The sequence below is a fragment of the Bombus fervidus genome, chromosome 17 (genome assembly GCF_041682495.2).
Source record: "Bombus fervidus isolate BK054 chromosome 17, iyBomFerv1, whole genome shotgun sequence".
In the NCBI taxonomy this organism is placed as follows: domain Eukaryota; kingdom Metazoa; phylum Arthropoda; class Insecta; order Hymenoptera; family Apidae; genus Bombus; species Bombus fervidus.
In genome coordinates this window covers 7516387-7544142 of record NC_091533.1, presented here as the reverse complement: position 1 = coordinate 7544142, position 27756 = coordinate 7516387, and the positions used below count along the sequence as shown (strand labels likewise).

Below are 27756 nucleotides of genomic sequence, written 5' to 3'. Positions count from 1 at the left end.
TTTGACGCGCCGACATCTGAATTACCGCAAACAAATTGTTCAAATCTTCGATCTTCGATGTTTAGAATCACATTCTATGAATACGGTTCAAGTTTTCAGGACTCCATATCAACTTATTGTGTCTTATTTTATCATTTAGTTAAATAAATGTGATATAAATATCAATACAATACTTTACCATTACGAAGAAGCGCGTTGTAACGTTAATTTAAAGGAGTTAATGTAAAGAATTTAATTTAAAAAAATTGTGTAAAGAGTAAGGAAATAAATATAACCGAGCTAAAGAAAAATTATGAAAAATTTATGTGAATAGAAAGAGAGAGAAATTTTCTAAAAATTTCTCGAAAATCAGAGTACAAAGCAACGTAGATTCCATTGAGTGTGTTCCCATCGAATCGGTGTCACGCATTGCGAACGTTCGACCGTGGCGCCGGAAACTCACTCGTTATTCGCGCGCCGATACTCTTCGTGAAAGGTAAACACACTGCGAAGTTATTCTCGCGCTGCTGGATTCGCGAAATTTTAATCTTGAAAACGATGCCTTTCAACGGCGACGAGCGAGGGTTAGCGAGAATTCGACACGGATTTCAAAACGGCATTCATTCGCTAGCGGATATGATCATATTAATGGCATAAAGAGAGAGAGAGAGAGAGAGATGTTCGTTGGAGAGAAATTTGACCAAGTTTTGAATCTTTCTCTGCTTTCTGGTTTTCTGTATACACTTTATTCGAGAGATATTAATTGGTGATATAGAGACACTATAAAATCAAATATTTAAGAACAATGTAAGGACATGCAGGAATTCGTAGAAATAGACGATTGTACGGTAAAAAGGGCACGAAAAATTATTCCCGAGAATAACAATTTTTTCACATTTTGTTTAATCTTCTCTTTTATTACAACGTTAGAAAAATAAAATTGGGGTAAGAAATGGCTGAAAGAACGTGAAAGAGTTAAATAATTAATTTAGATTTATAATTAATGATTTTATTAAAATTATATAAATTATATAAAAATAATGTATAATTAGGTGAAATGAAAAATATAAATAATTTTATTAATGAAGTTGTTCTATGAGAAAAGCGAATTTAACGTAAATTTCGTTGCAGCAATCCTACGGATTGATATTTATTTAAATCTGCATTTAATTCAATTCAAAGAGATTCCCCTTTCTATCGAAGAATGTAGATTGCTCCAAAAAATAACGTGAATCAGAATATGCATTTGGAAAAGAAAAAATTGCAATGGAGGTAGTCTAACGATGCATTGGAAAGAAGTCGAGCATTCATGCAAAAAGCAGACAGCTGTAAAGGTGAAAATACACTTTTACGTTGTAAACTTCTGGCTGGAGCCAGATACCAAATGGACTGAAAAATTTAAAATGCCAATCAGCGGTGCGTTTCAAATATATATACGTATATATTTTCGATCGATCGTTGTCGTAAAATGCAATGGTCTGGTAATAACTGCGCCCAACCTAGCTAAAGGTAAAACTATTCGAAACTGGAACACATGTGTACCTATACAAGTTTCACTTTTACCCTTCCTTCCCTGTTTCATTTCCTGACTCATCTCCTCCGATTATATCCATTCGATTCGTTAAACTTTATCGTTCGTAAAATGTCTTAAATTTAAACGTTGATAACGTTAAAAACATTCTATTCAAAACAATTGTCGCGCTTCTCGACTGTTCCTTTATTAGTGGGTCCTTTATTTTAAGTATTAAATCGATACGTATAAAATATTGCTTCCTTGAAGTGTAAAATAATCGGAGACAGTATATTATACAATATGGAAATTACTTCGATTAAATTTACGATATTTTGTAGAAATTATACGCGATTAAAGTCTAATGCAAAATATGTAAGATAATGGAGTCGACGCAGCATGTGCGTCAATAGAGATGGACGTGTTAATCATACACACTCAATGAGCTTATTATTCAGTAGTTTCATTGTTTTGGCTGTTAGTTTTTATGGACTTAAACTACTTAGAAAGTTTCCAAATAAATACAATTTCACAGTAATTATTCTTCATTGCCAACGATACGCAATGCAGACAAAAACTTAGGAAATTACAATCTAAACGGATAAGAAATGCACTTGCAGCGGAAGATCGATGAATTTACTCGCGCCATCGTCACAAATCTTGCTTTCTTTATTTCGATTTCAGTCAGAGTCGTAGATAGTGGTGGACAATACCGCCATTCACGTCGTGAGAGAACTAAAGAAGTAACAGAAGAAAAGTGAATCGAAACCTTGGCATAGCTTGAGAGACAAGGAGGCGAGACAAGAAATCTGCATGAAGCTTGGCAATAAATTAGTAACAGGCTGCCGTTTCGTATCGGTATTTATATCGAATCTGGCCATTTACTCGGTACACAGAACGATAACATTGTCGTTTGTTCGCCGTGGAATAACGTTAGCTCTTTGACAATGCCTACTTTAACATATCTGACCCGTGTATCTGTTGAATGTTCGGCTTCTTAACTGACCAAGGTTCCACAAATTAATGAACGATAGCTTTGAACACGCCGCCTTATACTGGTTTCTTTCGAGTTCCGCTTTTATCTTACGCCGAAGTTTCTTCGATTAAATTATTCATGGAGACCTTCCACCTTCACCCTTTGACTTTCCATCGACGCACACTCAACAAACGTCCGGTCAGCAGTTTCCTCTATAAGGACGAACAATGAATTTTATTAACCATGGTTCGTATCGCTGGTGTCTCCTTTGATTTTAATGCGTGAATCATCTTTAATGGTAATTTATAGATTGCGGATGCTTATGCAAATTTATACTTTTATGGACACAATGAAAGAAGTGAAGTCCAAGTAGGTGCGTGTTTCACTCACCAATCATTATAACGAGTACTGTATACAGAATTTGCATATTTTATATATTAATTTATATATATAACATAATTATAATATATATAAATACATACAGGACGTGGATGGAGAATAATGAATAAAAACTAAGATAAAAGATGCTTTAAATATTTTTATATATTATTTGAATTCTGTGAATATTTACATCTCTAAATTTCTCATAAGTGCAGAGACATTTACATTCTAACAATTTCCTCGTTGAGATTTCTGGGAAATTGATTACAGAGTTATTATTATATGTACGATTATATGTACGACCACAGCGAGGACCTTTAATTTTTTTCCTGTGGAAAAATCGTAAAGGAATTTTTAAATCGTTGAAAGAGCAATATAAAAGAGGTTCAAGTTTAAGTTACAAAAACGGTGAACATCGTTTTACTAAACTCTAAGAAGAAATGTTCAAAGGGTTAGAGACACGAACTGCCACCTTCTCGAGACGATTCGGAAAATGGGTATGTGCTTTTTAGGTTTCAATCTTGATCCAGGGTAAATACACGTGTGATAGGTAGAGATGTAAGCAGCCGGTGGTGGCTGTGCGAGAAGCAGCTCGTCACGTCGTTGACACTACGAGTATATCTGTCAGCGTCGACGAGCGATGTTTGTACGAAGCTTTCTTTTCGAAACGTGACTGGCTTATAATCGAAAGCCACGCCGCCTTAAAGTACTCTTCGCTACAACTGCGTGACCGGATGTTCCGACAAGGGTGAAAACGATCGAGTTTATTATTCCAACGACCGACCCCGCTATCGACTTCTCTTTCTCTCTCTTTCTTCGTACTCTCGACAGAGGCAGCAGAGCGCAAAAACACTTGAGAACATGTGTCCTTATCCCTGAAGGGGTTACCACTGCAGTTTCTACTTCGAAATCGTATCCTTCTCGTGTAACTCGCCCCGCGAATAATATCGTGTTTCACTAGATTTCGTGGAACAGCGTTTCGTTTTACGTTTTTCAAACCCGTCACCGTGTTCAATCGCGTACAACGTTCTACGTGGTTTTAAATCGTTTGCGATAAAACAGAATTTTTACTTCTCCTTTGCTATCTTCTCTACTTAAAATAGCATTGCGAACGAATAGGCAATTGTAGATCAGCAAGTGTTACGTTACTATAGCTTCCTCTAAAAAATATTAGGACAGTAATTAAATCTGTTTAAAAATTTGAGGAAAATACATTTTATAAATATAAATTATGTACAACATATCCAAGTAAATATTGAAGATGGATAAAATTTACGCTAATTGGTCTATGCCAAGTATGCCAATTTTATTGAAAAAATGTGAAACGTTGCAGAACATTTGAGCAAGAGTGTATAATCTGGGTTTCTTCTTAAAAAGAAGAAATTATATTTAGGACTCGGAAGATCGTGATTAGAAATGAATTGCTCTAATACATCATGATAGGTATCACAAACAGCGATAAGTATTATAGATCTGGGTCTCGTACTTATTCGAACTTGCACGTTCGCCATAATCGTCTATATCATAATGAAAAATGTATCTTGCTAGCATATCGTACGTGAATCAAACTCGGTCACATTTAATCATTTTATAATTATTTACGATTATCCTGTTTCCCCCCGGGATACGTTAATAAATGTTAATGAGGGTGGACATAAATTTCCCTAATTCCCAGTGGGAAGTTTAAATGAAAAAGAAAGTAGCGTGTAATTAAACACGGTGATCGACACTCGAACTTGTGTAAATGAAGATTCTTTTAATTAAGGCCACGCCTCTACAAATTTCCCAACCTTGTCAACCGTTGTCGGACTTGTTTCCATGATGTTTGGTAACTCTCGGTCCTGACGCTATTAGAAAACTCCGATCAGAACCTTAAGGAACGATTTGCTTAAATTAAATTTCAACTACATTTTTTTTTTTTAATTAAATTTCACTAAAAAATTGCGTCTTTTCTTTTGGTACAATGTTAACGGCAACCGTGAAGCATGAGTATACAATAGACTCGAGTATAGGTCAGAGAACCTTAGGAAAAGGGTGTAAAATTGCTTATAAAACTGAAATTTCCTTTCTGAGGCAATTAGACCTTGAAACCGTGCAACTTCGAGACCTTGACACCTTGAAATCTTGAGAGCTTTAAAGGGACCTTGACAATTCGTTAAAAAGAGAAAATTTACATCTCCTCAACAGAAAGTAGAAACACAGGACGAACGCGATTAATTTTTCTCGCGTCCTTAAACGACGTCTTCGACGAACTTAACAAACCTCGTTAAAAGTAATAAATCGCGTTAGCGCGAACGTGCACTGCTCGCAAATCGATATATCAGTCACATAGATGTTGACGGATCATTCGATCGGCCATCGTGGAAGCAGCTGCGAAGAAAAGGGTGCCCCGTGCTGTGATACCATCGTAGGGTGGATCGAGAAGCGCAATGTTTTCGTGCGAGGGTAGCTGTTTTGTTATTTATGGTTGCATTACCGAAAGCGGTGTAAGGACAGTAAATGCGTGAGAGATGCCGCGTGCAGGACTAAAGTATGTATAAAGTGGAGAAGCACATTTTTACGATGCCACGCTGAGTTTAATCCGCTCCCACGATCGATTTCATCCCCCCCGCTCCTTTCTTCCTCTACTTCCCACGGGTGCGTTTCTTCGCGTCTCTTTCACGCGTTATATAGCGCGTGTTACCTGCCACGAAACTTGCCTGCTGCTGTTTCAGACATTGTTCGACCGAGAATTTATCTTTACGACGAAAGAACTCGTTCGCGCAACAAGACTTTACGGTGAGCCTTTAAAATTTATACGAATGAGCTCCAAATAAAGCAACCGGTTCGCTACGTGAAGAAAACTTCAACGCAAGGATTGCTCGATTTGTTGTTAGCGTAGGAATAAAATATGTTGCCGAGCATTACGTTTGTATCACAGGATGACCAAGCTCTTGGGTATAATAATTCATTTTATTTAAAGATTCTATATCTCCTTTACACGTTGTTTCATTTTCGTTACAAATAAATTACAATAGAACCTTGATTATGACGCATGCTATCCGAATAGCGCAACTTCTGAGATAATCGAATAACCTTATCTTCGTATGAGAGAAAATCATGATATTTGATGAAAGTCATATATTAAAGAAGAAGAACTTTCCTTAAGTGACTTCAATAGTGGTTCATTTGTTTCATTGTTATAAAAATCAATTGTTATCGTTTACGGATTTTCTCGTAATTTGAGTTTGAAGATGTCGCGAATATTTTGGGTTGCTTCGAGTACAGCTTTATTCGTCTCGCTTTTTCCATCATTGAGGCCATTAGAACGCGCCAGTTGGGTGGCCGATTTCGAGCGTCCATCGTCATCTTCATCGTTTTCGTCGGCATTTCTGCGTCGCGCTGTTTCGTCGTCCAAAAATAGTCGACATTTCTGAACCGACGCGACGTGCGTTACTACAGTTGGAAATCCTCTGAGATGCTGGCATTTCCGTTTCAAGCGCGCAGGGTGGTCCGTCACGTCGAAATTATCGGTATTGACAAATCCATGCTCGTCGCCCTGATTCACGAGCAACGATACACCAACTCCAATCTGTATTCCGCTCTCACGCGATTCGCCAAACGATATCTTAGAATTACACCGTGTAAAATTGTGTACGTTTCGCGGCGTGAAAAGATTTCTTATTGCGGAAAGATTCTTCCACGAATTCTTCGTGTCCGTTAAATCTTTTTTTAGATAATACATATGTTTGTAAGAGATAATTCTACAAGAGTATTCTACTTTAGCTATTGTCAATTGATAACGAAATTAATATTATTATTAATATTGGTAATGAAAGTAGCAATTACTCAAAAATTAATAAACAGAGTTTAGTCAGTATTTTGTGCATAATTATTAAAAAATTTTTTTTATAATTGTTTTGCGTAATTTGTAAAATGTACTTGCGAAGTTTTATTTGTTTTACTGATAGTATCGTGTAAGGAACTTTTTTATGAACTTGTAATTTTTAATTTGAAAACTTTCATTAACACGACAATATACGTAACGCGGCAATATGTAAAAGTTGACAACAAATGTGACTTATCTTTTGTAGTTTTCAAATGGGAGAATATTCAAATTAAAATAAGCTTGAACAGATTATTTACACTACTTAAATGACACTTTTATTTAAGTATAATTAATATTAATCTATTTGTGAATACCTTGTTGTGGTTTGTGTTGGCGTTTAAACGTAATGTGATATTAAGGTGTAACCATGTTTCTCGCATGTTACTGTATTTGTATAACTAATTTGTTAATTTTATAATACACGGAGAAAATTATGAGAAAATTCCATTCTACGAAGTGTGGACTGTTTTAATGATAAAATGAACATAGCTTTCCTTGATAGGATGAGAAAAATTAGTAAGAAAACTAACTTCCAGAAAAGTTACTCCTATGTATGCATGTATATATTCTGCAATTATTCATTGATCGAGAATGATATCGATATTACTTACACGTGTTTTTATGTCGATGCAAATTTTCTATCCTTACACTTATTCGTTCTCGATCTGAGATCGGTTTTCATGTCTGAAACGTGCGTGCGTGCGTGTGTGTGTGTAAGAGAGAGAAAATTTGAGCCTCTAATTCAAAGCCAATAATTCGATTGATTTTGAAGCACACGAGGTAAATAAAGTGGATACTTTTAATCTTTCGTAGCAATTTCAATGCGGCTTTTTAAAATAAACCGAAATGCGATGTACACGCTCATCCGCTTTCCATGGGATTTTTTTCGATATTTATGGTTCAATGGCCGCGGGTTCCATTTCAAATACTAACTTTTCGGGAACAATGTATACAGAACGGTTAATTCGTTTCCATTAATCCTCTTATATTCCCTGAACCGTGCCGCTGCGTGTACTTTATCAAAATTTCATTTGTTTTATCAAGGATAAATCTTATTGCAGTTTGCTTTATCGGGAATTGTTTTCTGACTCTTCCATATTTCCGTAATATTTGTCCTTTACGAGTGTGTTCATTGCTTCGCTCTCTAAAATAAATACGCGGAATCTAATTAATATGCAACTGTTTCAATTATCGAGTTACGTAATAAGTACAGTGGCTCGCGAAAGGATTTCGATACTTACAGTGGCTATACAAAATATTACCACACACTCTTATTTCCCTTATGAAGCGTTTCTCCTTTTTATTAGATTTCACACATTTCATTCTCATAATATCCAATTTTCACAATCGCACGAAAATAATACTAAATGCTATGAAATTTAGTATATTTAGTTCTAATTAATTAATATGTAAATATTACGATAAATAGAATGGCCTGCCGGTACTTTGTACTGCCACTGTACTCTATGTTATGTTTTGAACAGAAATTACAGACGAACAAAGTTTATTTTTGTTAGAAGACCTTCGATGATCGCATCTTACATGGAAGTAGATGTCCTCTTACTTATAAATAGGTGTGTTTATTATTCGCTTGCGAATATTTCCGCTTGATTCGACAACAAGTATTTCTTCTTTGCTGTCTTTTGAACCTCGTGCATGACTGATCTTTCGAGCGGCTGAAATATTTCGCGGACACGAAAGAAACGAGGCGAAATTGGACTCAATAAATTTCCAGCGGAGATACATCGGTGATGAATCACCGGTTATCGCCATGCGACTTCAAACGAAATTAAATGTCGTGACTCTTCTCGTGCATGTTAAAAAATTTGTCACGACAACAACGTGACGAGGAACGTGCCGAGAGGCGGCGACTTTGAAACGGATACGTGCGTTTCTCGATCGATCGATCGATCGATCGGTGAACCTTAAAGATCGCATCATTGAGAGAAGACACCACGAAGTTTCTGTGTTTTGTAAATTAAACTATGGAGCAATTGTTTCTTAATCTTCGTTCGGATAATATAGTCCAATTGCCTGAATTCGCGAAATTTAGATTCAGTTTAAAATCTGTTTGCCAGGATCTGGAAATGTGAAATTATTTAGTTAATATGAAATATTCTGTCGAGTTTTTACGCTTATCCTCATTAGCCAAGTCATTTGGCTTTAAAAGATTTGATATTTTACCAATGGGAATTTTGATTTAACGTATAGCTGCTTTCAGGTTTCAAACAAAGTTGTTCGCTCAACTATTTCTTGCTTTGAAAGGAAGGCAATTATCGAAAACATTTCTGTATTCTATCCTCTAATTTATATATACACGTGTATATGTACAAAATCTATTTTATGTTTCGAATTTTTCACTTAACAATAATTATAACTTCGATAATTATGAATTAATTCCAATGGAATTTATTTCGATAAATTTTTGCGATAAATTACTTAATTAAAATTCCTTTTGCAAAAAAATATTATCTGCATGTAGCGAACCATTTTAACTTAATTTTCTAATTATATTACATTTTGTTAACTCGATATAACAAAACTTCCAGATTCATCCTATTTTACTTCTCGGAAGCTATCCTCTCTTCCGTTCGCTTGTTGAAATACCATATCTTTACATGTACAAGCAGGAGAATATTATTTCCACTATTCTTATATAGAACATTGAAAAAGAAGGTTAGCGAGGATGCTGCAGAAGGCAGTACGCAATAAAACGTCGGAAATACACGTTCAGTTGTATTTGTTACTACAAACACTTGGGATCATTTATTCATCATGTACGCGAGTGCATTCGAGTTGCGATACGGAACATTTTGAACGTACTATGGGAAATGGCTCGGTCTTAAACTTTCCTTCGCTTGAAACGCTCTACTTCTTCAATTTTGATGACAAAGAAGAAGCTTCTACTAAAATCTTGTTTATTAAGTTTGGTAAAACATCGGAAAGCATAGGAAAGTATACAAAATCGTGTACTTAAGATTCTAGGTTTCATGATTTTTTAATTTACGAGACAAATTGTACAATGAAAATACTTTCGAGAATCGTCGAGAAACAAGAAACCTAATGATTCACTGCAGTGTGCGTGTCTTTTTTTTTTTGACACGCTTGTATTGACAAATATTTCGATATAGCGAAAATTAGTTGGTTGTCTAATGGTCTAATTTCTTTACTTAGTTTTGTAAATAAGCACAAGACGCATGGTTTCCTATAGGTTTAAATACCTTTTTTTTTTTTTTTTTTAATAGACAACGTACAAAATTCTTATGGCCGAAATTTTAAATTGATGCAGAGTCGTGACGATGTCACGAATCTGGTATTTCACGAGGATAACGTGCGCAGTACGCATCTCTGATAATTGGGGTTTGCACAGCTTGCAAACGCTTAAATGCGCACTGAAGTGGTTTGGCGCGGAACATAGCGATACGCAGTCTACATTACAAATTGGATATTATACAATTACTTAGTCATTAAATTAGGCGCTACTGAATCTGTAACAGCTACACCGATGCGAATGATAGCGTGCTGCTATACCAGCCCCTTGAAGCAGTCGAGCTTTGTGGAAGGCCTTCAACAAGTCTCTATTGTAATCAATACGACCAAAAACGATTCATTATCCCGCTATCTAATTCTATAATATCGCTGATGTGAGCCGCCTAGAATCAAAGAGGTGCAACACTTATTCTGCGTAGGTATTACCATTCCCGTTAAAAATAAATCGAACCTCCTCTATTCGATTATTGAAAAATTAATTATTTTAGAAATATTTCGTGCATAAAGCACGACCTACTTTTTCAAAATCAAAGTAATTACACGTATTGCTCATCGGGAATAAAAATACAAATAACTTCGGACGGCGCTCCTAACTTTACAAAGGCAATAGATACGCTTGGCTTGTATTATTCTGCAACTTCTCCCGGGTAATAATTTCGCGAGTAATCCACGTTCAGAGTCGATGTTTCTGTCAGTGAAGGTAACCTTTATTTTTCCGTGATACGGTAGAATGGCGAGAATCCATCGCGAAGTAGCGCCACGTCCACTAATCACCCGTCATAAATCCCAAACACCACGAGTGCAGGACGAGGAAATCCATGAAAGCTCTGTAGAGCTAAAGCTTCGTGTAATGTGTGACAACGTGACCAACGGGATCAATGATAAAATTAATTACTGTTAATTAACCGAGCGAAATACTCGAGCTCTTCGACGAACATCTAGAACGAACCGAATGAAAATTAAAACGTCTCTCCGGATGTGTGTTGACAGTTTTGTGATTGGATCGAAAAATGCGGTGAGAATTAAGCCCTTCGTGGTTCTAGATTATATCGTTGAAAAGCAGAATATAAATATATTATAATACATAACGAAAAATAGTGGCGATTGAATTTTATCCATAATAAGGTCTATATATTTATGCCAATTCAACCTTACGTATTCGTTCAAACAAATATAAAAATAAAGAAACTCGTGGTATGGAATGATTTTCTATAAATATTCTCATAGAGCTTTCCTTATAACGTTTACGACATTTACTCCGTTCATTTCCATCTTTCGTTAAAAACAAAGGAAAAAGAATGGGAAGAGGAGGGATAAGCGCGGGGGTGGGAAAAACACGAAATGCGGGATTAAAGGAAGAAAAATGTACGACTCTCTGCGTGGATTTTATATTCCACGCGAACTACGTATCTTCTTAGAGCGGCATCGTAAAACTGCGTGCATACAGCGGCAAGTTATTTTTACATTTAAATGCATTATTTTCTGTTGGCAGTTTTTTGGAGATAAGTAAGCGAGAACGAAGTTGAATGCACTCGCATTGATAAGTATGTCTGGGTTTTGATGAACATGACTTTCCAGTGAACGAATTCTCCTAAAAATGTTTGTTTAAAAATGTTGAGCGAAGCATTAGTACAGTTTTCGGTTTCACATAAAATGTGATAACTCGTATAAATTATCAAGCAAATTATTAATCAATCAGGACTGTTCATTCTTTTGTAAGATTATCACTCGAAAATTTGTACGAACTATTTATAAAAATCATAATTTTATTAAAACTTCTATATGGAATTACTTGCATGTTATTTTTATGACAATTATAGAATTTTATTAATTTTAAAAAGTAACAAGTGATCAAAATAACACGAAGTATCGTTACGTTCAGTACATAGTCTTAATATCGTATTGTACACGTCATGTTTGCTACAGAACTTGCAAGCCTCAAGTTAGTGTACAGCATATATCGTCGGTTGCATGTAAAAATAGCTGCGCATGATCACGATGGCGAAACAAAATTTCGTTGTGGGATAATGATCCTTGTATACAGCGACTCGAGTTTCGCATCGGCACGAACGGTAACGTGTTAAATGAGATAAATTATGCAAAGATAAATAGTCGGCAGACTTTCGCTCATTAGCGTAAGCTTTTCGTACTTGGAGGAAACAACGCAACAATATTTCCGCAGGCAAAAGTGCGTTGTACTGTGTGCAGTGAAAATCGTGTTGTAAAATAAGAAGAATATTAGGTCCAAAACAGAACGGTTGCACAGGTGCAAGTCCGCCAGTTTTCAAGGGGATGAATGTGAAAATATAGCTTTAATGATCATACGTATAACAAATTATAATATAATATAACGTATCATTCGATGTCCGACAGATTGTTCTCACTTTTTATTATACCATATTAAGATTTCTCTGTTTTAACGTAAAAACAAATTAGAATCAGAAGATTATCGATGTATTTACAGCATCATGCCTTTCTCTTGTGATCTTCGTATTTAGTTTATTGTACTATCATTTAGATTTCGTTATAATATAATACGATTTAGAAATGTTATATGTTCTATATCGTTCGGTATCTTCGTCCGATTTTTCTACTTTCTATTTCTGTCAGTGACTGTTGCTCGATATCCCTCAACGTGAGTGGAATAGATTGAAAGAGAACAGTCCGATTTGTGCATTCTCCGTGTTACCGATTCACGCTTGACAAATGTCCCTCTAACTGTGTTATCTGCGCGGGACACGCCGAACAACCTGTTCTTTGCATTTCGCATAAGAGTGATTTACGTAGTGCGAACGCTATCTCGGGAAAGTTATGACCAAGGAAAAGGAGTTGCTCTGGATTATTTTCTATCCGCTTTTCAAACGTAGTAATCTGCGTTATATATATATATTTTTTTATAGTAATTTTAATTATTATTTTAATATAATTACTATAATAATTTGATATTATAATTACTAAAATATTAGATTATTTCGAGGATCCGTTTCAAACTATATAAACCGAGCGCTTTTCTCATAAGAAGTATTATGGACATATCTCTTTCGATTTTCTAATTTTCAATTTGACGTCCGAAAACGCTTCAACAGCGAAGCATTGAAAATAACCCTTCTTCCACGTCACTTTGGAGCGTTTATATCAAGTCACATCATTGGAACTCCTCCGTGTCCTTTTCATATTATTTCAAAAGAAGAAAAATAACCGCGAAAGATCAAACGATAAAGCGCCAGCTGTTTTTTCCACCAGGAAGAAGGGTCGCAAAAACCTACTAAAAAAAAAAAAAGATCAGCAGAAGTTTTTTTGAATGTTTTCTCTATTCGGTCACGACGTTCATGAAACGCGGAGGTTCCCTGTGAAATAATGAAAATATTGACATTCGTGGCAGCCACGATGCATTATCTTGGCGTTTCCTAACTCGTAACGTCGCTCCCAATGTTTCGAGGAGTTGCGCGGCTTTTAGCGCCCAGTTTTTCGGCCGCATCCTAAGCAAACAGACTTTCCCAAGATGTCACCCTCCCTCCGACCAATTTCTTTTTTTTTTTTTTTTTTTTGCCCACTCCTTTCTTTGGGAAAAGGGCACGAACCTTTCTCAGGCCACGCAAACGTGTAACAACACGCGAAGGGCTGGCACGTTTTTCAGCGTGACGGCCCATCGACAAATATTCTTATAACTCTTCACGCTACTAGGACGTGTGCAAACAAGCCACGGGCAGTGAAAGAAGTCAAAATGATGGAAGGATTGGTGACTGAACGCGATAAGTGCGTGCCTTGGAGGAAAATTCTTTGATATTAGGCTAACAAATAATTAACTTGTTACGACCTTGTGAAATACTAATTTCTATTAATACTAAATTCTAAATTCTAATAAAGAACAGACACTTATTTCTCGGTTATTATATAAGATGGCGTATGATCGATGAATCATGCTTGATACGGTTGTTATCTTTAAGTGGCTGTACAATTCGTTTCGTAGAACCGTTAACCGAAGAAACAGACGACGAATGATCTCTTCGGTGGAGGTCTTTCGTCCTCTTGTCCCTCAGACATCCTCTTCCGGTCCCTTGTCATTTATTACTTGCCAGATGACTTTCTTAGTTATACACCGGCAAAATTTTATGGGCCACTTAAACATTATGATCTTATAATTTTTCCAGATACGGAGAACCAGCAGGTTAAATGTTAAAGTTATCAATTGCTTTCGAAGGCGAGTCACCATTTGATAATTTAATCTGTTGTTTTCGTAATTAGTAACTTGTCTACGTTGGTATATTTCTATTAAATAAAGTCTTTATAGAAAAGAATTTATCTTATATGTTGAAAGTAAAAATTTATTATTTCGAGCTTACATCGCCAGATTCATTTTAAAAACATAGCTGTGTCTTCGCAAACTCTGCCAGGCGTTGCCAATCATTCGCACAAATCGATATCTACGAAAAAGCATGGATCAACTCGTAACAAATCGAAAGGGTCACGGAAGTAAATAATAATTTGCCTGAAAGCGTGTCTAAGCGTCAGCCAAACGAAAGAAACATATTTATTATATAAACGGGATAAAATAGCGGCAACGGTTCTCACTAATAGCCTGGTAAAAAAGATAAATTGCCGCGGTATAAATAACAGTGAGGGCTCCCTCGTCAGCTTGGCGCGGCTGAAAGACATTCGTCTGTTTCGACAGGTGCGTGCCGGACGCTTCCGCGGTTTCCAAACGAACAGACACGTTCCGCCATTTTAAACGTTTTCTGTGTAACATCCGTTATATACGCTGTGCCCAATCTTCTCACGCGTGCACAAGCGGAGATCCTTTCAATTCGGACGAAAAAATTGCTGCACGACTTTTTAATGAAAGACATCGATTACGGGAGAGAAATAAATACGAAGCGTTCGTCAAAAATCTGGCGATTCGGAAATTGTTAGGGGATATTCTGGATAACATATTCTCTGATACTAAGATATAGCTATCGCATATACAGATTTTTTTTCATTGAAAATACGACGAAAATTCTGAACTGTATTAAATTAAAAAAAATAGGAAAATTTCATAAATGTATGGCGGTATGGTCGTTTTTAAATGAAAAGTTATATCGTGCCGTATCATGATTGTAAATTATAACATAGAGTGCAACTGATTTAAACAAAATGCTACGTATGTAAGTAAAAGAAAAAAGTTGTATGTCGGAATGTAAATTCGTAGAACGTACATCCTCTTGTTTAATTAAAAAAGGGAAGTTCGCTATTTTGCGCGATGAACCTGACGGAGCTTCTAATGCAAAATAGTTTAAATGTGTTTTTAAATGAACACGATTCTTCTTCAGTGTGGTAATATAATGTTGCATTCCTTACTCGGCATTTTTTAATCCAGAGTTCGTTATTCCCGCCGAATGAAAGAAAATTTAGCATAACGTCCAGGTTTTTAACAATTTCAATTCGCCTCGAAATTCAAAATTCCAAGTTTCACATTCGATTCGGAGCTTCGATCATCAAAACGGAATTGGTAATTTCACGGAATATTGAAATATTTCACAGATTCAGTATCAAATATCCTTAAAATCCAACACGACATTTAATACGATCAAATTCTCTATTTTATCTTTTCTATAATATAATTTTATGGGAAAAATCTTCTCAAAATATTCTAGACGAAATTATCGCATAATCACACGCATATATGCATAATATAGCAGCAATAGTAGATTACACAGGTAGATTGCTCCTGTGCGATCGACTGCGCAACGCACACGTACTTTGTAGATAATGTACAAGGTGGATGGAACACGTATGATACAGCGTACATGGACTCGCGGCCAAACTAGGCTTTATATCAAATGCATAACAACGCTATTACTGCACTCAATTGGTATAAGCCGCAGATTGCGGATAATCTGTCCGCTGTCGTCACTCTCTATGGCTCTTACCAGAAACACTTACATTTTGACGTTATTATAACGTTAATGTATCAATAACCACGAATGTTAATTGATATTATCGATCGACTACTATCCAGAAACAGTGCCGGCCAATATTAACTTGTCAACAAGAGGGACATCTTCATTTTATAAAGTAATAGAATTAATTTGTTTGGAAAGAGCATAAAGGGTTAAAGATTAATGTGATCAGGAATATTAATTAATTTTATCGGCTATCCAATTAGTCGCGGACAATGTTAAAGGATTTGCCGATAAGAGGATATAATTTCATTTGCTTATTGCTCATGTATATGTATTTTCGAAATGATCGTGTAATTAATATTTATTAGCCAGAGGAAAAGTAATATAGACAGGTAAATAACTTTTAGTCTATTCTACGAAATTAATAATTATTTCATGATCGATAACCGATACAAATTTTCTACGTAGAAAATTTCTCGTTATATAGATACTAAAGTTACGATCCGTATATGCAATAAGGAATTGCACGCAGTCAACAAAATAAGTGTTTCTCGTCTGGTTTGCTAACGCAAGAGAAACGTAACTGTAAGTTTCGATATTTATTATACTCCGGTAACAAGATGAAGCTAGAGTTAGATACACAGGCAACCTGAGAAACACTATTAGGGTAACGAACCATCAAGGATTCTATCTGCTTCTGTCCGCGCTACACGTAAACAGATCCATATGGCAACACAAATAGTCGCTTACGTGATAGGCTATCCTATCAACTCAGGTTAGTTTTATAGTTTATCCGTATGCTCGTTTGTTCACGCATGAAAAGCATCGTTGCTTCTTCCTGAAATTATTTCTTTACGAGTATCTTGTTATAGAAAATTTACGGATAAATTGTCGTGGGCGGACAGAATATTTTTACAGAATTTATTCAGCATAATAGAATGCAATGTAGAATGCTTGCGGTCCTTTATGGATCATTTACGAAGTACATTGTATTGTTTGATCGTTATTCAAGATGCTACAGAAAAGGATACTTACGGTACTCTACGAAAGAATAAAATTTCATTAATTAAAGGAAAAATTCATATTAAAAAAATATATAATAATTCTGAATTTTGCGGTAATCAAACGTTTCCACGTTCTAAAAGGATCTATTTACCATCTCATCGAGTTGTCGGAACTTTCACAGGAGAAGAAGCGATCAGAAAGTTTCACAGCTACTTGACAAGTATTGCTGATGATAGGTACGAACGCCGCAGACGTGGTTGAATAAAGGGAGGAAAAGAATGAAAGGAACAAAAAGGGAGGATAAAGCGTGAGCCGGGTGAGAGACCGTGATGTTAATTAATATCAGAGTGAGAGAGAGAGAGAGAGAGAAAGAGCAGAGGCTGAGTTTCTGACCAAAAACTTTTCACATTTTCCCGCCATCGTGAATCGCCCGACGAGCCTAAAGTTCACGAAACTCTTTCCTCGTTAAACTCTTAGCTGCATCCCGGGTATCGTCGAATTAACACGGTTTCGTGATTACATCAGAGTTCGTCGCATTATTATTAACTCTATAGAATACGAACAAACGAAGCCAACACCATGGCAAAAGATCGATTAACATATTGATGAATAGAGAATTCTACGATAGAACTAAGTTCAAACGATCTTCTGCAAGTATCTCTGATTGCTTAATTAAGTTAACAAAGCGTTAGTTATTCCGTCTTCGATGTTCAATAAGGTTTTTGTGATATGGAATTCTTTGTCTAATATGAATAATATTTTAAATAGAATTATTATTTTTATTTTCCTACTCAAAACGAATTATCTTCCCTTAAGAGTTACACATAAGCCACACTTGAGAAATGACTTGAGAGTTTGTTAGTGAAAATTCCGAACATATTGGTAGAACAAAGGAATAGAAAAAGGTATCCAATATGTAGACAAATTCCCAATAGATCCCGTTCATCGAACTATTCTGCCATTCGAAAACTTCAAAAGAAAGGAATTACACGAGTTGAGACTTCCAAATCGAACCGAGCTCAGAGCTGCAAAAACTTCATCTCGCCAGATCTTCAAACTGGCTTTGTTCGATATTAATTAACATCGTAGGTACAGCAGCCCTTGTTGCAAAGGCAAAGTTCGACTTCCATCGTATTATCGATCCTCGTCGGAAAATTGGAGCAGAGGGCAGAGAGAATGTCTTTCGACGTCTTGGAGCAAACCTGGCGTAGCTAGAATCCGGGTCCATCCGTTTGTTCGATTACCGAAACTTCGGCTAGGATAGTCTGGGAAACGGCGGGATAATTAAAGCATCCTGCCGATAATTGTTATCGACGTGACGCGAAACTTTCAGGAATGCAGTTGTCAATTGGAAATCCAGCGACCCTATCGTTCGATGGGAGGAGACGATTCTCAACATGCAGAAAGTCCAGCAGCGTTCCTGATCTTCGTTGTTTACGTCCACGGGGACACAGGGCGTAAGCTTTGAAGAAAGTACCCGATGAGAACTTTTAATTGAACGTTTTGAATCTTTCAACGGTACAGAAGCCCAAGTTTCTTTGGTTCGATTCGAATCGCCCCCGAGACTAATCCGTCCCTTTCTGTCCACCAATACACCCGTAAGGTCTATTTATCCACTTTAATTGCTTCGATTGTCTCGACATATCCTTTGGTCCTTGGATCTTCGATGACAGAGACGATGGATAGTTCCAACGTCTCGCTGGATTTGGCTATTGTTCGCTGTTGTTATTATCGGGACGTGGGGAACGTCACGCCGAGGAAAAGTTTCCACGTGTATACGCTATCTGAACTCTCATCGATCCGATAACAATAATATTATGTTAATTTTACTGAAGTATACAGATTAATAGCAAATTAATAATAATAACGAAATTAACTCGTTAATGAAATGATAATATTGGTTTGAAATTTTCGCCATCATAACGTCAGAAAATATATCGTTTTGTCATTCGTCATTGATAAAAAAAAAAAATTGTCTTAAAGTCTAAAGTCGAAATGAACCTTTCTATTATCGATAATAGGCAGAAGAAATTCTTTTTAACATCTAGAGGAAATTTATTCAGAAATCGTTTGTTCTTGCGTGACTTTAAAATCACTAACATTTGTAAATCTTATACAAACAATGCATCAGCAAAGATAATTGATTTTTAGGGCAAACTGATTCGAACTTTTTAGCGATCACTGAATTCCCGATAAATCCTTGCCAGCTTTAAATTTACACAACCTCGCAGTTTAAACGAACGACATCGGATGACACTAGCCAATTATCTCATTAAATAATAATCAGTGATGGTTGATATAAATCTCCATAGACAAATAACAAATATTTACGTCGGTTCAATATTCACAGTGCTTCGATGTTAAAACGTGAGTGACGAGCGACTTTCTAAAATCCAACGCGACGTATTTTCAATCCCCGACACGTAGGAGGCGCGATTCTTAGTCGCGTGATTGATGAGCCGAGTTTTTGTTTGAGAAAGCCTAAGATCCACGTACGAGCGTGGACATTTTTAGTTCCTCGTCGGTATTTTCAAACGGCATGACAAATAGTCGGTTGTCGGCGCGTCGAATAAATTTCTGCTCGAAACGTCGTAATAAAGAAGGAACCACGCGTTTCCAACGAACAGATAATTTTATTTCACGCGATACAAGTTCAGCTTCTGCTCTTGTTTTTTGTAAATTTTCAAATTTACAACTTCTTTTATAGAGAAGAAATCATTTATCCAAGGGAGGATTAGCAAAGCGCTGTTTGTGAATCATCTCCATTCATCTTCATGCATAAAGTTTTCATCAAAGGAGAGAAAGAAGAAAAGGTTCTACGTGTAAAATTACGATGGGGATTGGCCATAAATAAGAAACCGAACGTTTCATATAATTCACTGGATTTCCATACGATGATAAAACGGATGCTTGGGCCAGTGAACCGATGATTTATAAGATCTCCACTCTTCTCCAACGTTCAAGAGACGTTTTTGTCTATCTACGATTCTCTTCAAACCGCCGAGAATGTTTGTTTGTAAGAACCAAACATTACTCCGTTCACCTTAAATTAATTATAATTTCCTACCTATCGTTCAGATCAAACTGAAGTATTGGTATTAATAAACTTCTGAATATTTCTGTCAAATAATTCTTCACATTCTGTATTTTTACAGAGAACTTACGAGCGTAAAAATTTACAAAATTTACCTAATACAGAAAAATATTCGAATTAAAGTTCTTCTTACGATAATTAGGCAGTAAAATAAATCTGTATTTGCAAATTGTTTCTTCGGTCCTTCTTACAAACATATGAATTTGCATAGACACACGAGTCTAATGAAATCAATTAACGAGAAAATTTCTGCGCAACATTTCCCCGCCATGAAAAACTTTCGTAAGTAGGCGACGTTCGAGGTCAGATAGCGCGCTGTAAAAGTCTCAGAATTTATTTGTCAGATCAGAGAATTCACAGTTAATCCTGGAGATTAAATAAGACGCGATGAACCGCGTCTTTCGTTGCGTTAAAGAGCGACCGGATTTGCCTTCGTCAAGTTTCTAGTACTTTCGATGTGCGAGGCAAACTTGGTAAGCCTTAGGAGTTATGCGTTCCCAGGGAAACTTTGAGCCTACAAGGCAATGGAAACAACCGCGTTAGCCGTACCATCTACACGGGACGACTTGAATAATAGACATTGTTGTACGAATTAGGAAGGGAAAGGGCGCTAGCCACGAAACGTTGCGGAGACCTCGCACTCGGACCATCGACTTTAATTAACGGTGTCTGAACAGTCAGTCAGCTCGAGGTATTATTAACTCGTCCCTTGTCGACGTCGACGTCCCTACTCTGGAAAACGACCAGAGAATTCGACGATCTCGTCGATCGTGAGACCTCGTCCCTTTTCAAACTTCTTCGCGTCCTTTCGCAGACTGGCGGAGGAATCGAGAGAAAGAAAGAAACATGGATGGACGTTAATATCTTGTCAGTTCATGGATCGAGGATTTATTGATGATCGGATACATTATTAGATGGGAATGTCGAGGTTCAGTTTTTGCCCTTTTCTGGCTGATTCCTTTCGTTTCTTTTGACTGGCGTGTCATAGTTTTTAAACCGTGGGTACATTGACTTTGTCTATAATATAAAAGTTGTTTAAAAAGATTGTAAAAAATATTTAAGATAAACGAATATATAAAATCTTTTTGTTTATATTCGTTTTATCTTTACAGTAAAATTTGGTCAATTTTGTTATTTGTATTTTGTATTAAATTACGTTGTTAAAACAACGAATACTGCTTCTATCGTATCATTAGGTGCAACTGTATTTACCTTAAATCTAAAGTATTCAAGTAACACGAGTAATGAAAATAGGAAAAGACATCGGACGAATCCCATTTTTTTCATCGACGAGATTAAGATTTTAATTGTGCAGTACAGTAATTACGGGGTAAATTTCGTCCCGTGGAAATTTTCCTACTCTTAAGGCCGCCTGTTTTCCACTTCTTCTTGTTCTTCTTCTTCTTCCTGTTCACTTCCGCTTGCACGGGACGTCGCCGGAGCAGAAGTTTCGTGCGGTCAACTCGCGCGATTCGACTGAGTTTTCCTCCGTGCAACAACACCGAGAGAACCAAGCTTCTGCCGATGAAAACAGATGGAGGAATATCGCTTTCCTTCTCCACGGACAAGGCTGGAATAATATTTGTAGATTGCAAGCCGCGGAAGTTGGTCGTTCGCCGAATGGAACAAAGAGGATGAATTTCAGCTGGAAAATGAACGTCGATGAATCTTAGTCGCTTCGGGTACTGCTACGCGGTAAAATGTGTTAATTAGTTCGGGAAAAGGAAATGGTAAACAAACGCCACTATGGCTTCTGGCGTAACACGGAAGTTGTATAGAAACGATAGCAAACGAGTTGTTCTAAATTGCGAAGGAAGAAATATTATCGTTGCAGAATATATAAGAAATATTTTCGTGCGCAGAACATTTTCGTTATCCGATTTTATGAAATAAATCGTGACTTTATTTCGACGACTTTAAAAATGAAAAAACAATTACAGCGCAGTCGCTTGATTATTTATGAACCAGTTTCTGTTACTTTTCGTGAATTGGATAGACTCACGCTTGTTCTTGCATGTATTTTCTTCGAGTAAAAGTATCAGAGATTATACAAAGTATCGTCACGTTTGTGATGCCAATGAAGACGCTTTAATTATCCGCGTAATGAGTACGAAACTTCACGAAGGACTTTAAGAATTCGCTGTAACAGTGCCCCTCTCTCGCAACAAGGATTATTCTGGAAAGTCGAGAAATATTCCACGAAGTTCCCTGAACTTGCTGTATAATCCGCAAATAATCCGCCTTCGATTAATTCGGAATCTACCGTGCAATTCTAACATAGTCTATAAATTTACCAAGTAAACCAACACACGAAACTATACATAGAACGTCATATTGTAACAATAATCACGAGCTAGTTTTAGCAGAACAGATAAAAAGAAAAGAATCTTCCGATTGTCAAAGATTTGACACTACTCCCAAACAGTTTAAGATACGTATATATAACGTTGCTTATATTTCATATAGTTATACAAATATAGTGTAGGATCTTTACTACGATTAGTTTATTTACAATAAATCAATTAAACAGATGTTGGTTTAACAAGAAACGATGGTTGTTTAACCTGAACTAATCACAGTAACGTATTATAATTAAGACAACTAGATAGCGGAGCACACTCTCTCGACAACGCTAGCAACATTATCTCCCTGATTTCTCAACTAACACTCTTTGACTTCTCAACTAACACTGACTGTTAATTCGTCTTTGTCCCTTAGCATCCCTTTGTCTTTTTTCTTAGCCCCACCACGCACGTGTTCCGCAATCGCTCGTGGCCAGGATATTTTCCGCGAAACTATTCGATCGAAGGACCGACGATACATGTTGGGCCTGTCGGCACTTCGACTTTTTCGCGACATTGTTTATAGTTCGTCCGATATCTCGTAGGTCTTTCGTCCACGATACTACAATAGCTATACAAATATAGTTATACAAATGCACGCTATAGTGTATTGTATTCGCTAGTATATTTACATACACTGTGTACTACCAATCTTATCTATAGTCACTTATACAGCAGAATAAATAGAGCATCTCACCTATAAAATACAAGGGAATAAACCACTATGGTGTTTCTACTGCAGCCTGAAGAACACGGTGGTGCAGGATGAAACGGATAGGTAGTAAGAACGTTGCCAATTATCCCGAAGGATCGTAGTGAAAAATCGCATGAGTCTCGAAGATGCTGGGATGAGCGTGGGCCAGCGGCGTAATACGAGCTTAGTTGAAAAGCTGAATCGCACTCTTGGGGCAACGCCTAGCTCGTTGCCTCGCGGAACCCTTCTGACTTACGAGCAGATTAAGAAACTCCCAGCTTCTCGAAAACCAGCCTCCGAACTGCCTCGGGTCACTGCTCGTCCGTGAAACGATATCCCACCGGAATTCACCGTAGATATTATTTTCAGACCTCGCTCTCTCCGCCCGTGTTAATTACAGACAAGCTTTATGTTATTAAACCGCCGTGCGCCGCCCCGATTCAATGCCCCCATGAAATTTTACGATCGACCGAATTTGTCCGTTCTACAACGCGCTTCCGCTGCTTTACCTCTTAAATACTACGCTTGATCGAGGGTAACGCCACTATCGATGCTTCTAACCTTTTTACTCCTGAATTATATCGTCGTAACGTTTTTACGTACAATTTTTCCTCTAAGTATTTGAAAGTTGATTAGACAACGTGTATTTTATGCGTATATATCTTTCACATCCCTTAAAAGTTGAAGAGGTAATATATACTCTAAGAATTATGAATCTTACGATCTTTAACATTAGAGCTACTTACTGATCTTTAATACGGCGAATTAGAATTAAAGCGAATAAGATAGAATTATAGGGAAGATGACAAGTCACGTTTCAAGTGTGTTCAAAATTATTGACGCAAATTGTTTCTAAATACGTCAGTACAACGTGTGGTTTCCCTATGCTCGCTGTAAGTAGAATAGGTCTTCTGGTTTAGACAACCTGATCTACTCTGCGTCGTGTATGTCTGCGGTCTTCGTAATGAATTCTTATGTTACTGGCACTACAAAGTGCTATTGATGTTAACATTTCCGTAGACATTTGTAGATTGAAACGGATTTTCATGAAAATTTTATTTCATTAAAGGACCTGGAATTATCAGGTATTTTATATTAGCTGGATATTGTTAATCGATAGTAATAATCGTATAGACTACTGGAAAATTACACTTGAGAAGGACATGTAAAATTCACAAATTACGTAGAATTACCGTGTAGATTGCGGGCTGGAAACACCGCGTATAATTGATTATACCTGTTGATATTCTCATCTATTATTTAAGCTACCCTTTCTTAACATCCTATAGAGAATACAAGTCTTGTAGAATATCAATTTTTTCTTTCTTTCCGGAGATTAAATTCCTGGTATTATACTTGAACACATCTATTGGAACTCGTAACTTATAATGTTAGCAAATAATTTTTGTCGTGTAATTTTCGTATTTCACATGGTCCCTGTCCTTAATAATTATAAAACTACAAATTATTTCCATAGAAATCTATGGAACCTATAAAAGAATGAGGTTTGACTTTGTATATAATTGTTTCAATATAAAAGACCTAAGTTAATACATTTATGTGTAATAGCCATGCCAGAAGCATAGGGGTATAATAATTAGTTCGTTTAATAATGATTTATGATCGATTTGTTTGGAGGAGTCTTATCAGGTAAATGAAGCTCTTCCGGTAGTGGAACAATTATGTGATAAGTAAACGAAAGGGTTGCACGAGTTTCTTAATTTAAAGTGTTATCTGTACACACGAGCGAGATCCTCCAAGTCCAAAGGAAATATAGCTACAGAAGCTAATTTTGGATGTTTCCCTTCGAGGAAGATATTACTTGCTGCTAGTCATACCCGTTTATCTCCTTTATCCGCTTCAATTTTAATCTACCACGAAGCTGCTTCACTGTTTCTTACTTACAATCTTCCTTCGTGTCATCTTAGAATGCAAATATAATTCGGTCCTATGTGCAAAGGGTTGCGACGTAAGAAAAACACTCTTTGATCTTCTGCAATTGATAGTCATCGAATCGTAATTATATATGCAATTTAAACAGAAACCCTATTTCTATCGAATGATCGATGGTATTTACAATTACACGTGCGCTTTTCGTCGGATATTAGGAGTTGAACAAGGCGCGAAGTTTGAGAGGATGGCTTCGATGTAAATGGAACAGTATGCGTCGTCCGGCGAGCTCCTTTTAACCCTTTGTAAGCTAACGTTCAGGTAACTGCAGAACATTGAACGAGCGAGTCTGTTGTTCTGGCGGTGGTTGCTGGCTTGCTAACTGCTCGGTCGACCACCTCTCTCGCAAATTACCTGCAATTTACCACTAAAGTTGCATCAGAGTCTCGTTGTCCTCCTCTCTAGTCTTGGATATCCATTGCGTCTCCCCTTCCCCTCCATCGAATAATAGCGTCATCCTCTCCACCGACAAAATACTCTAACTTCATATAATTTGTCTCCTTTTTTATATCGTGTTATTCTTCTTTAATTCGGTCCGACTATGTAGCTTTATTCTACTTACAGGTAAACCATTAATTTTACCTCTGTATTTAAAAACAATTTGGGCCAATGGTTCAGAAAATATTGCAGAAATGTCAGATGAATTTACCACGTTGATTTTCAAATCATTTCATAGGAATTTTAATATATCTACATATGTAAGCTTTATGTTGGCAATTAAATTACTCGAGTTATTCAGTAAACGTATATGTAAATTCGAAGCTTTGATATTTGAAACTTTCGCATAAATATCGATGCAGAACCATTTGACAAATGGGAATCCAAAGTGCTATCGCGACGTTCTCACTAGAAAATAGAAAAATTATTAAAAGAGGTAATAAATGTTAATTCATAGTGAAATATTACTATATCTACTTAAAGTATAAATAATTCGATATTCTCAAATCAACAGCTTCTCTATGAATCCAAAAAAATTAAATATGCAGCTAATTCGCAAATCAAACATAACTATACCATCGTAACTATATCCATTTAAAGGGAACGTAATTTCATATTCTGAAATTAACCACTTTTCTTTTAATTCCAAATGAATAATTGTCCATTTAATTCATAGTCAAATCGTGTTGCAACAATGGATCTCATCGATAAACGGTATCTTACGTCGCTATTCCTCCAGCAATTTTAATATCGGGCCGGTGGTTTCTTTTCATTCGTTCGCGGTTCGAAGTTGGCCGCTGCGCCCCTGTTTTCCTCGGAACGTCCCGATTTCATTATCGAAAGATATGCCTCTTAAAAGTCACGAGACTCGTTCGATGACGCGATGGCGGTTCTTCGTCTTCGTTGGGGTTCTGTGCGCGCACGAGAAGCGCCAAGGAGAAATAAGAGACGACGGTGGAGAAGTCGTCGTTGTGGAAGTGGCGGTATGCAAATGTCCAGTCTCGGCAATCTGCTTAACTTCTCGTCTCGAAATTTCCCGACTTTCCCCTGGAGCTTATGTAAAGTCAGCCGTCTATTAATAATGTATTAAGTAATTACGAATACGGAAAAAGAGATGTCGGGCCCGCAGTTTCAAATACGATTTGCACACTTATAGACGTTCAGGTATAAACGATGGAACCAGATCGAAACCATTCGACTACTAATTTTTCTCAAACTTATGATCGATTAGGGTTTAAGAACTTTTGCGAAAGTTGTGTTTCCAGGAAGTATATTATATCGTACTAATTTCGATTGTAAGAATTAATTTGTGTTGAGAATTGTGGATCTTAATTACCGAAATAAAAGTAAAGGAACACTAAGGTTACACTTGGAATTCATGTTAAAATAGTTTTAGATTTATTTAATAAACGATTTCCAGGATCTTCGTCGATGTACATTTGCACGCGTCTCAGCAGTCTTGTCTGTCTCATCATCTTCCATACCTCATTGCCAACGGAACAGTTACATTCATCTGTTTTTCGAGACGCCGCGCACACATATATTTCCACACCATATTCACATACGTGTGTCACTACTACGCGGTCAATCTAGTTTAGCACACAAAATTATACATATTTCAATAATTTGTTAAATGTAGAACTGTCTACCAAATAGAAATATCTTAACGGTTTTAATATCTTGTTATACGCAATGACTTAGAAGGATAGAATATTTTGTCTTCAAATTAAAGTCAAAAGAAAAGAGCTACGTACATTTGTGAAAAATTGTAGTTATCTGTAATTCAATGTGACAAATTTTAGCATAGAAGAACATACGATTATTCGAAGACACATTTTGCTACGCATAGAGTAGAACTGAGAGAACCTTTGGAGAAAAAGAAACATTTTCCACGGTGTACGCGAAACTTTCGCGACAAACCGTCTTCGAGGATATCCCCGAGCTACTGTTCTTTGCACCTGTTCGCCTGTACCTGAGCGGAAATTTTGTAAAACCGCAGGCTTCGCTATTGTGGGAATTGTTGCAAATTGTGCGAACAACTTCAGAATCTTGCAAAACTTCGGTTTTCGTTAATTTCGAATCTTTCTAGTTATCATCCGTTTACTTATCCGAATTTTAAAATATTTGATAATATAACATCTGCGTACATAATGTCTACTTGAAAATCTTTTAAACAGATATTATAGACGCTGGGAAGGGAAGAAGGAAATATCGTAAATGTGAAAAGGAAAGAAAGTTTATGCAGTAATATCATGGCATTCCCTCGAATAAAACAGCACAGAGAATTCTTTTCTTTGATATTAAAGGGGAAACGAATCTTATGTAAAAAAAAGTTACCATAATAATTTACTATAATAATAACTGGCT

The 27756-nt window shown here is 36.6% G+C and overlaps 1 protein-coding gene and 1 long non-coding RNA gene across 7 annotated transcripts in view; both read left to right on the top strand.

The window, feature by feature from the left end:
* Ten-m (teneurin transmembrane protein Ten-m) overlaps positions 1 to 27756 on the top strand; it is a 659822-nt gene that overhangs the window by 37918 nt on the left and 594148 nt on the right. The gene's annotated exons all lie outside the window — the stretch shown is intronic.
* On the top strand, positions 9189 to 11783 carry LOC139996171 (uncharacterized). Its single transcript, XR_011802159.1, has 5 exons — positions 9189 to 9792; positions 9960 to 10399; positions 10473 to 10631; positions 10714 to 10999; positions 11477 to 11783. It is a non-coding gene; the product is annotated as an uncharacterized lncRNA (long non-coding RNA).